This window comes from Bufo gargarizans, chromosome 4, assembly GCF_014858855.1.
Source record: "Bufo gargarizans isolate SCDJY-AF-19 chromosome 4, ASM1485885v1, whole genome shotgun sequence".
NCBI lineage: Eukaryota > Metazoa > Chordata > Amphibia > Anura > Bufonidae > Bufo > Bufo gargarizans.
The window spans coordinates 236,006,407-236,018,993 of record NC_058083.1 but is presented as its reverse complement, the minus strand read 5'-3'; the positions used below and the strand labels follow the sequence as shown (position 1 = coordinate 236,018,993).

The following is a 12,587-nucleotide window of genomic DNA, read 5'->3' as shown; positions in this document are numbered from 1 at the left end:
CCATTGAAGAATGTATTCAGCGGCACTAAGTGCTGCAGTGTTCTGCAGGGTCTCCTCTGCAGTCCCTGCATCCTCCCTCTAGCTACTGCATCCTAGCCAGAGGAGGAGGAGGTCAGAGAGGAACACGTTAAGAACATCAAGGGCATGTCAGCTTTGAGCAGCAGATCACTACAGGTACCGTGAACTGATTATCTGTACCTAGACAGTTATCACTCCCTGGTTACATAGTCTGTTATTAGTGATAGACAGTTTTTAGTTATTAGTGATAGACAGATAGACAGTTATCAGTGAGTGACGGATTTTAATTCATGACACAGGGGCAGCCATATTCATCTCATTCTGGCCCTATCTCATTTAGCTGTTAACCTATGAAGGGATCTCTGTCTCCATATGAAATGTGATCAGACAGAATGTGATAAATAGTCTGAGCCTAATGCAGAAAGCTTTGGAGAAAAGTGCTGGGCCCTACCTTTTCAGTAGCGCTCCCTTTTCAAATATACTGGAACTGAAATACAAAATATACAGAATTGCAAAGTTTAGCATATTTATTGGTCCATTACATGAATTTTGCCGCTCTAGAGTAAAATAAGTGTCTGTGTGTGTCAATGAGTGAGGATGAACTGATCACATATAGCTTGATAGATTGAGAGAACACTTTTTAGGAATATAAAAAAAGGATGGAGGAGAAGGACTGATTTAAAATACCAGCAGGTGGTGCACATGAGTCACATGTACAGTATATTGATACATATATGAAAATCAAGAAGTGGAGGACGAGATCCACTCTGCAGAGCAAAGCTGAGGGAAAACTGGGGAAAGACAAACTCCTGAAATTGGTGCAGTATAAAACGTCTTCACTTTCTAGGAAAACAGCTGACGGCACTGACTGAAAAGCGAAACAAGCAGCATTCCTCTCATAAATCAAGTAAGTAGATCTACTTATAAAGTAAGGAAGCTTTCAATAAAAGTTCATTGCAGCTAATAAATTAAAGTAAGGGATAGTCTTGGGTGACTTTGTAGCATTTTTTGTTGCATGCTAGGAAATACAGCGAACATGTGCATGATGTCTTATGAAATCACTTTGAACTGAGTCACAGGCAGAAGGTTTAAGAAGATAAGCAGAGCAGAAGTTCACTATGTATATAAAATCTGTTTGACAGGTGCTCCATTCTGCAGGTTTACTAACTGCTCTCACTGGTACAGTCAATGTCTATAGCAAACATTTACATTCAGAAAATAATATATTTCTGTCCTGGAGGGATGGAGTTCCGCTTCCTTTTTGGAATAGGTTATTGAGTGTAGATTTGTGTACAGTATCAGTGGTGAAATAGAGAAGATAATACTTTTTTTATTTCATTTTTTGAATGTTAGTCTTAACTACGATACACTGTTTTCACATAGCAGCTGTATTTGATAGCCAACAGATTTCTTGTTTCTGGTTTGCAACTCTTACATTCTGAGCCAAGAACTGTATTGAAGTCAGGGGACCCCTCAGTCTGTTCTCCATTATTTCCATGGAAATAATCTTCTATTCTGTTGTTAAACTTAGAACTTTCATTTACAGTGTTAGACAGGCCCACTTGATTTTACCAAGCTAAAAAGTCCTACATACAATATTTAATGTAAAAATGACTTTTAAAATATAGTAGTGCCAGAAGTGATTCAATGAAAGCATGTTTCACATTAAATATTAGGTTCACTCCCTTTTCAGTCATACAATGGCACATATCTGAAAGCATAGTAAAATATAAATTATATCTTAAAACTTGATTTTCATGAACAGTGAGCTGTGTCTTTCCTGAGCCCTATTCTCCCTTTCCTATTGGGATACTTAGGAGGGTCCAGTAATCTAAGGTAGAGTGTTTTCAATTGAATGTTGTTTGAACCTACCTGTGATATGGAGAGAACCAGGTGTTCACTAAGGATTTTCTTAATTTATTGCTTGTTAGTCCTGATCACCATGCACCCTCTATACCTATCAAAATGGAAAGATCCCACCAAATATGAGAGGAATGACCTCTGGGTTTACCAGCATACAAACCTAAGAGCCCCTTTACATGACACAATGATCAGGGCAATTATTGGGCAGAAGTGTTCCTAGGAACGTTCATTCTCAATAATTGCTCTATGCTGGTCCATTGGGTGAAAGCTTTATCAGTGCAGACAACTAATTCATCCTTTCCAAGGCAGCAGATCATAAACAGTGATTCTCTGTGGGGACTAGCGATCGCAGCATCAATCACTCATCCTCATACATAAGGGGCCCACCCAGGAGGATGACTAGAAGATTTTATTGTCAGGGCCCCCTCGACAGTATTATAAAATGACATTATATACAGAGACACTGTAGGAAATGGAGCAGCTGCCAGCCTCGTCTGAGAGAGCGATTTTGACTAGCCACAGGAGTGGGGGTTGCAAAGAAGTTGATTGTGGGGGGAGGGACATTTAAAAATTTGCTGTGGGGGCCAGTCATTTCTAGTTACGCGACTGTAGACCCCACACATACAGATGTATACAGGGGCCTCCTTTCTGATGTCTTGATCTACCTGTGGCTTTAAATGGTTTTCAAGGATTTAACAATTCTGGATCTATTTGTAGATCTACTACCAAACAGCTGATTCGTGGTGGGTGGTGATCGGGATGGGGAGGGGGGTCGAGGTATTGGACCTCTATTATTCTGTTATTGATGACATATCTTAGTGATAGGTCATCATTTGTTAAATCCTGGAGAAACCATTTAAGCATTTGGGAACTGATCATCATATGACCATATCATAGGACCTTAAGTCACAGTAACATCAGGATTCCAGACAGAAGGAGAAGAAGCTGGGAAAGATTTGTAAGTCTTGTTTGTGCATATATAAGTGCAAGGTGCAGGGTGGAACTGGCCCAAAAGAGTACCAGAGAATCCTCCAGTGGGCTCAGGCTTTGATTCTATAGTGGGCCCCAAAAGGTCAGGGTGAAAACACAAAAATTATCCTGTGTATATTACACTGCACAGTGTCACATTTCCTGTCCTGTAAATATTATACTACACTGTATATATGTATACACACACCTGCCAGTCTGGGCTCTACCTAATACATGTGTTGTCTCTACCTCACCTATAGAGCGCTGTTCACACATGGGATTAGATCCGGCTTCCTCAGCCATATACGGTCCAGCAGCCTCCAGGCTGTGACCACATCAACACCCTTGGGAGGAGATTGTCCAGAAGTCCTCCCGACTCTGCCCGTGCAACCCCTTTTCTGTAGGCATTGCTAGGCCCCCCCAAACGTCAGGCTTTACAAAGCCTCATGGCTCCTCAGTTCCTCAGCCTTTCTTCCCACCAAGTCATACACAGATGGTTGTTTTATCCCTCCTTGATTACAGCAGCAGGCCTCACCTGCGATCACCTCTGACAATACAAGACAATACATATAGTGGAAGGGTGTGGATTGTCAGATCCCACTACCAAACCTATCCCCCAGGCCACATGAAATCCAGCCCAGAACAACATCTAGACAAAACTGTCTCAGCAAACTACACTTTGCTGAAACCACTGCAGCTTTCTGGATTTCAGTTATCTCACCCAGTTGAGGTATCTGGGTGGGATAAACACGCCTCCCAACACTTATACTGTACACATCACCAATATATATTGTGGGGATCCGCTCTGGTAGGCAGGGTGAGCGGATACAGAAAAGAGGCACCAAAAACAGTTCTTAATCAACCTCCAGTGTTTTATTCACACAAGCAGGTTTAGCAGTTCAGCAAACAACTTCACCTTAGTTGAAAGTCCTGGTGTTGAGTTCACACCACGCTGCAGGTCCCACATAAAGAGTCGAAGTCCAGGCGTGTGTTCACACTCTGCAAACAGGTCCACGCCAAAGTTTAAGTCTTGGATTTAGTCCACCAGTCTTCCTCAAACAGGTCGTAAGCATTCATCCAAGCACAAGCCTCATACCTTAACACAGACAGCTATATCCCACACTCTCGCTGCCTTTAATGACAGTTGGGTGTCCACTAAGCCCAGATCGGCAAGTGAAATCCTGCCCAGTGCTTGACCTCACTTTGCTGCAATCAGTCTCTGCAGCATATACTGGGAGGAAAATACCTCCCATCTACTAACAGACCCTTCACTGTTTCACTATATATATATGAAAAATGGCAGCACCGGAAAAACAAAAATCAAAGAAAATCGGGTGCAAGGCCGAATGGGAATAAGCTTACCCAGTATAAAGGCTCACACTGAGCTGAAACGTTGCCTTGTCACATGGGTGAATAAAGTTTCACATTTTTCACCACAACTCTGGAGTGCTGCCGCTTTTTGGTCTCTCTCTCTCTATATATATATATAATAATAAAATCCCTGTGTATGTGCTGTGTCCGTGTGTGTGTCACCAGTTTTTCACTGGGCATGTGCGGTGTCCAATCAGGACACAGCGCCCCACATGGACACAGCGCTACACACAAGTTTCCCTACTCCTGTCACAGCGACCGTGAAGGAGATGCAGAGCGCGCAGCACCCCTTTCAGGATTGTAGAGTGTTAGCTATAATGTCCAGCTAACACTCTGCTTGAAATCGGTGCTGGTGCCGATGTCGGACGTTTAACCCCTTCCATGCCGTGGTCCTTGGCGACCGCTGTATGGAAGGGCCAACCATCGGGCCGCTTTTAATGACACACACAAACATTCATTGGGCCGCCACATCGTTACAACCTGCCCTATAAAAATATCACATTATCTACTCTGTCAGGTGAACATTGTAAAAAAACTAATAATACAAACTGTGCCAGAACAGCCATTTTTTGGTTACCTTTCCTCATAAAAAGAGTAATATATATATATATACACACACACACACACACACAATGCACAACTACCTCCAGCAAAAGATTTATACACTGCAGGAATAACCCTAATAATAACACTCACACCAGCGAGCCGACCAGTCAGGACACAGTGCTCCACATGCTGACTGCACTGCCCACACCTCCGCGCCGGCAAGCAGGTCGGAACACCACCATTTCTGTTCGTCAGTGCCAGCCGCCATTTCTGTTCGTCAGTTTCAGCTGCCATTTCTGTTCGCCAGTCACAGCACTATCAGCCACATAGAGAGGAGCCCCTGTCAGCAGTCTGACCCACCAGTACCAGAAGTCAGTGCCAGTCGAACAGCCACCAGTCACAGTGCCAGCAGTGTCAGCCACCAGTCAGTGCCAGCCATATCAACCATTAGTCACTGTCACCAGCCACCAGTCTCAGCCACCAGTCAGAACCAGCAGTCTCAGCCACATCCACCAGTCAGAGCCAGCAGTCAGTGTGGTCAAGTTCCCTTGCCATTTAATATAGACTGTTCCTACAAATTTTTATGCAATACTGTTCTACTGCTTGTAACGGGCTTAATGTCTAGTATATACTTTATATATTCTACAAAGCTGAGTATATGCATGTGTGTGTATGTATGTTCACTAAAGGAATCCGCACTGTCACATTTACAATCACAAAATTTGGCACACATGTACATTAAAGATAAAAATGTAAGACTGGCACTCAGATATGTGGGTTCACACAGACAGTAGCAATTTATTACAGCAATATTAATATGCACTAAAAACACACATGAAGATAAAATAAAATACAATAATAAAATACGGTAATAAAAAAATATAATTAAATCCTGTGCAAAAAATCGCAGATGGTATGCACACTGGTGCAGGCTGCACGTAATGTGCAGATATCTATTCTTCTAACAAATTTGGCTTATAGTAGCACAATACGTTATCGAGGTATGTGTCCAGGTATAGGACTGGAGAAGTTGAAATAAATGTCCGTTTCGTACAGTGACTCTGTGTGTCTTAGGTAATCCTCCCTGTATCAGGGATGGCGTGGCCGAACAATATAGTCCGATGCAGGACCTTGATTTGTTGGTCTGGTGTAGTGATTGTGTGTGGTTTTGATGGTAGGGCGTATGATGGTAATTTCCCCTATGATATCGGGGACGCCTCGGTCGAGGACGCTAAGCAGGAAGACGCCGGCAGTGAGTAGCAAGTCCTGCGAGACACGTACCACGTGACACGGAAGGCTAAGCCGAGGACGCCAAGCAAGAAGACGCTGGCAGTGAATGGTGAGTGGAAATTTCAGCGGCGTCCCCGATATCATAGGGGAAATTACCATCATACGCCCTACCATCAAAACCACACACAATCACTACACCAGACCAACAAATCAAGGTCCTGCATCGGACTATATTGTTCGGCCACGCCATCCCTGATACAGGGAGGATTACCTAAGACACACAGAGTCACTGTACGAAACGGACATTTATTTCAACTTCTCCAGTCCTATACCTGGACACATACCTCGATAACGTATTGTGCTACTATAAGCCAAATTTGTTAGAAGAATAGATATCTGCACATTACGTGCAGCCTGCACCAGTGTGCATACCATCTGCGATTTTTTGCACAGGATTTAATTATATTTTTTTATTACCGTATTTTATTATTGTATTTTATTTTATCTTCATGTGTGTTTTTAGTGCATATTAATATTGCTGTAATAAATTGCTACTGTCTGTGTGAACCCACATATCTGAGTGCCAGTCTTACATTTTTATCTTTAAAAACCTCCATACTGATTGGGTGATCAGTTTTTTGATTAGAGCACCAGTACCGTACCATAAAGAAGGTGAGCTATCCACTCCATTGTTATCACACATGTACATTAGTTGTCTGGGAAGGTTTTAGACCGGGTTTCAGCTCTCTAGCATGTTCCGTTCCTTAGTCTCCACATACACACAATTTAACACCAGGCACACCTCCTGCCACAATGTGTCCACCCACCCCTCCTACATCACATTTAAGCCATAACTCTGCCCCCTTCCCTGATCCCAGCATGAGGGCGGGCTTGGGCACTAGCAGGAGGCGTGCCTGGGCTCCTTCCTGCAAGAGTGACGCCCCTCTAGGCACCTTACTGACTCATTTGCATACCAAATAAACTGGATTTTCAGAAGATCGAAAACATCTATTGCTGGAACAAAGGCACATCTGGAAATAAGGTACTAAGTGCTATTAGGTCATGGCTTTACTTCAATAGCGATTATCCTAGTGACAGATTTCCTTTAAAGGGACAGGGTGCTGTCTGTGGATGACACTGTTAAGGGAGCAGAGAGCTGTGGAGGTCACAGTTCAGGGGGCAGGTAGGGTGGCCATTCAGACCACTCTCAAAAGACAGACTTAAAAACCCAGTCCCCGCTAAGCCACGCCCCCTACCACTCCGCAGCTGACGAAGATTGAAAAAATGAAGGTAAAAATCTACTTCTGTCAGCTGCAGGGGTGGGAGGGACAGTAACTTTCTCCCTGCAGCTCACGATCACACAGCACAGTGCTGCTGTCTGAGAGTGAGCTGTTCAAAAGGACATCCATGTGTCCGTCCAGGCCCTGCATCGGACGAAGGACAGGCAGTCTGAAAGCTGGACTGTCCTGCCTAAAAGCGGACCTCTGGCCACCCTAAGGGCTGGCTGCTGTGGAGGTCACAATTAAGGGGATGATCTGCCATGGAGGTCCGTGTTAAAGGGCAGATTGCTGTAGAGGCCACTGATAAGGGGGCGGGTGTTGTGGAAATCACTGTTAAGGAGACTGGGTACTGTGGAGGTCACTATTAAAGGGGCGGGTGGTGTGGAGGTCTCTGTTAAGGGGGCAGGGAACGGTGGAGGTCACAGTTCAGGGGACGGTCCACTATGGAGGTCAGTGTTAAGAGGCGGGGTGCTGTAGAGGTCATTGTTAAGGGGGCTGGGTATTGTGGAGGTCACATTGTAAGGGAATGGAGCACTGTGGAGGTCACTTTTAAGGATTGCAGGTTATTGTGAAAATCACTGTTAAGGAGACAGGGTACTGTGGAGGTTGCTAATAAAGGGGCAGCCGCTATGGAGGTCAATGTTAAAGGGGCAGTCACTGTGGAGGTCTCTGTTAAGGGGTCCAGGAATGGTGGAGGTCACAGTCAGTTTTGTCTGTGATTGCGTTCAGTTGTTCAGTTTTTTTCCGCGCGGGTGCAATGCGTTTTGATGCGTTTTTCACGCGCGTGATCAAAACTGAAGGTTTACAAACAAGATCTCTTAACAACCATCAGTGAAAAACGCATTGCACCCGGACTTGCTTGCGGATGCAATGCGTTTTTCATGCATCCCCATTCACTTCTATGGAGCCAGGGCTGCGTGAAAAACGCAGAATATAGAACATGCTGCGATTTTCACGCAACGCAGAACTGATGCGTGAAAAACACCGCTCATTTACACAGCTGCTTTGAAATTAATGGGTCAGGATTCAGTGCGGGTGCTATGCGTTCACGTCACGCATTGCACCCGCACGGAAAACTCGCTCGTGTGAAAGGGGCCTAAAAGTTAGTTCATCTTACTGTCTTCTCCGCCCCTAACCTATCATCTACTATGTGCCACCTGCTCCATTCTAGGGAGTCTTTTGTCTTAGTACTTCCCCACCTGTCTGCCAATTTTGCCCCTGTTGTGGAGGGAACTATGCTTTCCATAAATAGTTTAATGGTTCGACCCATTGCAGTAATGCAAGCGTGATTGGGCAACTTGCACTCCAGGCAGTTTGCAGTGCCATACTTTCAATAGAGGTGACCACACTGACTACTATGGGGCCTGAATGGATTAGGGTTCAGCGCTTAACTCCTACTTCTCTTTCTGGTGTTAAAACACTGCCTTTTCATGCAGCCACCACTAGAAGGCGTTCAGTGCAAATGTTATCACAGCTTCCATTTCAGTCAACTGTAACTACTAGTGTTTATTGAGCACCAAAGTGCTCGGGTGTTCGGGTGCTTGGGTCGAACACCTCGGGATTCCCGAGCACAATAGAATTTAATGGGAGAACCCGAGCATTAAACCAGGCACACCTGCTCTGAAGAGGGGAGGGTGTCTGGCTCATAGGAAAAGGTCAGAAATTGATGGAAACACCACCGGAATGGTTCTGGAACAGCATGGGGAGGATGTCTGGATGCATCTTGGACTCCCAGGTTGCTGCTGGGAATGATGTTGTCCGAGTATTATGCCACTTTTACAGACTGACTGAGGAAAAATTGTTAGGAAACAATTCCTGTATATTTACTTGTATATAAAGTGCAAGTGCTGCCAAAAATTACAAGGAAGAGGCACTCCGATACAACCTGTATATCACATAATGGAGGGCCTAATTCAATTGTTCAGGTAGTGGGACTCCTACACTCATAAAGCCTATGCACTAAGTGAAAGTGCTTCCAAAAATTACAAGGAAGCGACTCTCCAATACACCCTTTATTACACATAAAGGAGGACATCATACACCCTTGGCCGGCTGGTGACCCTCAAATACATTAGGAGCAAGGGGCTGCTGGTGAGCTGACTCTCTAAAACATTAGGGGCGAGTGCCTGCTGCTTAGCTAACCATTGAAAAAATTATGGACGAGGGCCTGCTGATGAGCTAACCCTGTAAAACATTATGGTTGAGGGCCTGCTGGTGATCTGACCCTCAAAGACATTATATGCAAGGGCCTGCTGGGGAGCTGACCCTCTAAAAGATTGTAGGTGAGGGCCTGCTGGTGAGCTGACGCTGTAAAACATTATGGTTGAGGGCCTGCTGGTGACCTGACCCTCAAAAGCATTATATGCGAGGGCCTGCTGGTGAGCTGACCCTTTAAAAGATTGTAGGTAATGGCCTGCTGGTGAGCTGACCCTCTAAAACATTATATGCGAGGGCTGCAGGTAAGCTGACCCTCTAAAAGATTGTAGGTGAGGGACTGCTGGTGAGCTGACCCTCTAAAACATTATATGCAAGGGCCTGCAGGTGAGTTGACCCTCTAAAAGATTGTAGGTGACCCTCTAAAACATATATGAGGGCCTACAAGTGAGTTGACCCTCTAAAAGATTGTAGGTGAGGGTCTGCTGGTGAGCTGACCATCTAAAACATTATATGTGAGGGCCTGCAGGGCCTACAACATTAGGAGTGAGGGCAGACTAATAAGCATGTTGATATGATGGAAGAGGAGGAGCAAGAGGACGAGAAAGGGAAGATTTAAACCATTTGTGATGGATTAAAGATTTGTGATGGAAGGGGTGCATGGGAATACAGTGTATTCAGTACATTATACAAAAACATTTAATGTGCCTTTATGTTCAGCTGCTTTCCACTGGTGGAGTAGAAAAGTCAGGGGAAATCCAGGCATTGTTCATTTTTATAAGAGTCAACCTGTCAGCATTTTCAGTTGACAGGTGGATGTGCTCATCAGTTATTATGCCCCCAGCAGCACTAAATACTCGATCTGACAAAACACTGGCGGCAAGGCAGGCCAGCACCTCCAACGCATAGAACGCCAGTTTGTGCCACGTGTCCAGCTTGGACACCCAGTAGTTCTAAGGCACAGAGGGATAATTGAGGACGCTGACACAGTGTTCTACGTACTCCTTCACCATCTTCCAAAAATTTTCCATCCTTATGACACTAGGCCGCGCATCAGGTTGAGGGGGCTGGCGGGGTGTCATGAAACTATCCCAGTCTTTGGAGAGTGTTGCCCTGCCTCTGTTGGAACTGCTGTGTGTTCCCCTCATCTCTCCTCCTCGGTTGCCCAAGGAACTTGGTTGTCAGCTGGAAATGTTTAGGGCAATCAAAATTTTTGGGGCAATTTTGGGGACCTCCTGGTATTGCACCATTTTGCTCGTCCTCTTCACCACAGGAATAAGAGATGGGAAGTTCTCTTTGTAGCGGGGGTCAAGAAGGGTGAACAACCAGTAATTGGTATTGTCCAAAATGCGTAAAACGCGTGGAACACGGGAAAGGCAGCCTAACATAAAGTCAGCCATGTGTGCCAGAGTCCCAACAGGCAAGAGTTTGCTGTCATCAGGAGGATGCCTATCAATCTCCTCATCCTCTTCCTCCTCTTCTGCCCATCCACGCTGAACACATTGGAATTAAACTTTCATGGGTACTACCCTCTGTAGCAGAGGCAACCGTCTCTTGCTCCTCCTCCTCCTCCTCATCATCATCATCCAATTTGTGCTGAGAAGACAAACTGAGGGTGGTCTGGCTATCACCCTGTGTAATGTCTTCCCCCATTTCCACCTCTTCCACATGCAAAGCGTTGTCCTTAATTGTGAGCAGCGAGTGTTTGAGTAAACACAGAAGTGGGATAGTGACACTGATAATAGCGTTATCGCAGCTCACCATCTGTGTTGATTCCTTAAAGTTTCTTAAAAGCTCACAGAGGTCAGATATCCATGCCCACTCCTTGCTTGTGAAGAGCGGAAGCTGACTGGAAAGGAGACAACCATGTTGCAGCTTGTATTCCACTACTGCCCTCTGCTGCTCACAAAGCCTAACCAACATGTGGAACCTGGAGCCCTGTGGGCCCACAATCCTTGGCGTCGGTGGCACCTGTGCCATCCCAGGGTATGACTCACTTCCGGCCTCCACAACGTTCACCCAGTGTGCCGTCAGGTAAATGTAGCGTCCCTGGCCGAAAACACTTGTCCATGTGTCAGTGGTTAAGTGGACCCTCCCAGTAACTGCATTGGTCAGGGCACGGGTGATGTTGCAGGACACATGCTGGTGTAAGGCGGATACGGCACACCGTGAAAAATAGTGGCGGCTGGGAACAGCGTAACGAAGGGCGGCCACCGACATCAGGCTGCGGAAGGCCTCAGTGTCCTCAAAAAAGCGCCAGACTGCGGAACACCTACCCTTGGCAAGGGAGATTTCCACAAGGGTGTGCTTCGGGCCTGTTTGGTGTGACCTGTATTCTGCCTTTCGCCACCCCACTGCCTCTTCCAGCCTGTTGCTGCAGATGCCTCCCCCTCTGTACTGCTGTCCTCGCTCGGCTTGCCACCTTTCCAGGTTGGGTCAGTGACTTCATCGTCCACCACCTCCTCTTCCACTTCCTCACTCTGCTCATCCTCCTGACTTGTTGACCTAACAACAACCTCAATTATTGACAACTGTGTCTCATCCTTATCATCAACCTCTTGAGCCTCTAATTGCCATTGACTTATTGCCAACTGTGTCTTATCATCATGATTCACCTTGTGAAACACTAATTGCCGTTCCCCACTGTCATATTCTTGTAACTGTCAATGCTCAAGCGTTTGGGAATCAGGGCACAAGATCTCATGTCCCTCTTCAAGCGGGCTTGTCAAGAGGCCCAAATGAAAGAATGGCGCTGAAAATAGCTCCTCGGAATATCCAAGTGTGGGATCACTTATTTGGCAAGACTCTCCATGGTGGGAAGAAGGATGATCAGGGTGAGGATTGTGTTGACCAGACTCTTGGCTACTGAGACTGGACTTGGTGGAAGACATGGTGGTGCTTAACACACTGGAAGCATTATCTGCTGCAATTCAACCAACCACCTGATCGCACTGGTATGACTTCGGGAGTGTTGTCCTGCGCCTCCCTGCAAACTGGAACATGAAGCTAGGTATCGTGGATGATTGTTTTTCTTGTGCTCTGGCAGCAGGCACAGGGCCACGGCCTCTGCATGCACCATCAGCATCACGGCCCACTTCCCTGTCTCTTACTGCTCGCCTTCTTCATATTAAATGTTATATATGCTTGAAAGTATGT

At 45.7% G+C, this 12,587-nt stretch overlaps 1 protein-coding gene across 1 annotated transcript in view; it reads left to right on the top strand.

Annotated features, from left to right (window-relative positions):
• The first annotated feature begins 798 nt into the window (after nucleotides 1–798).
• The window catches only part of COL21A1 (collagen type XXI alpha 1 chain), a 386,987-nt gene continuing 375,198 nt past the window's right edge, over nucleotides 799–12,587 (top strand). The window contains exon 1 of the mRNA XM_044289670.1: nucleotides 799–925. The gene's annotated coding sequence lies outside the window, so the exon portion shown is untranslated. The remainder of the gene's footprint in view (nucleotides 926–12,587) is intronic.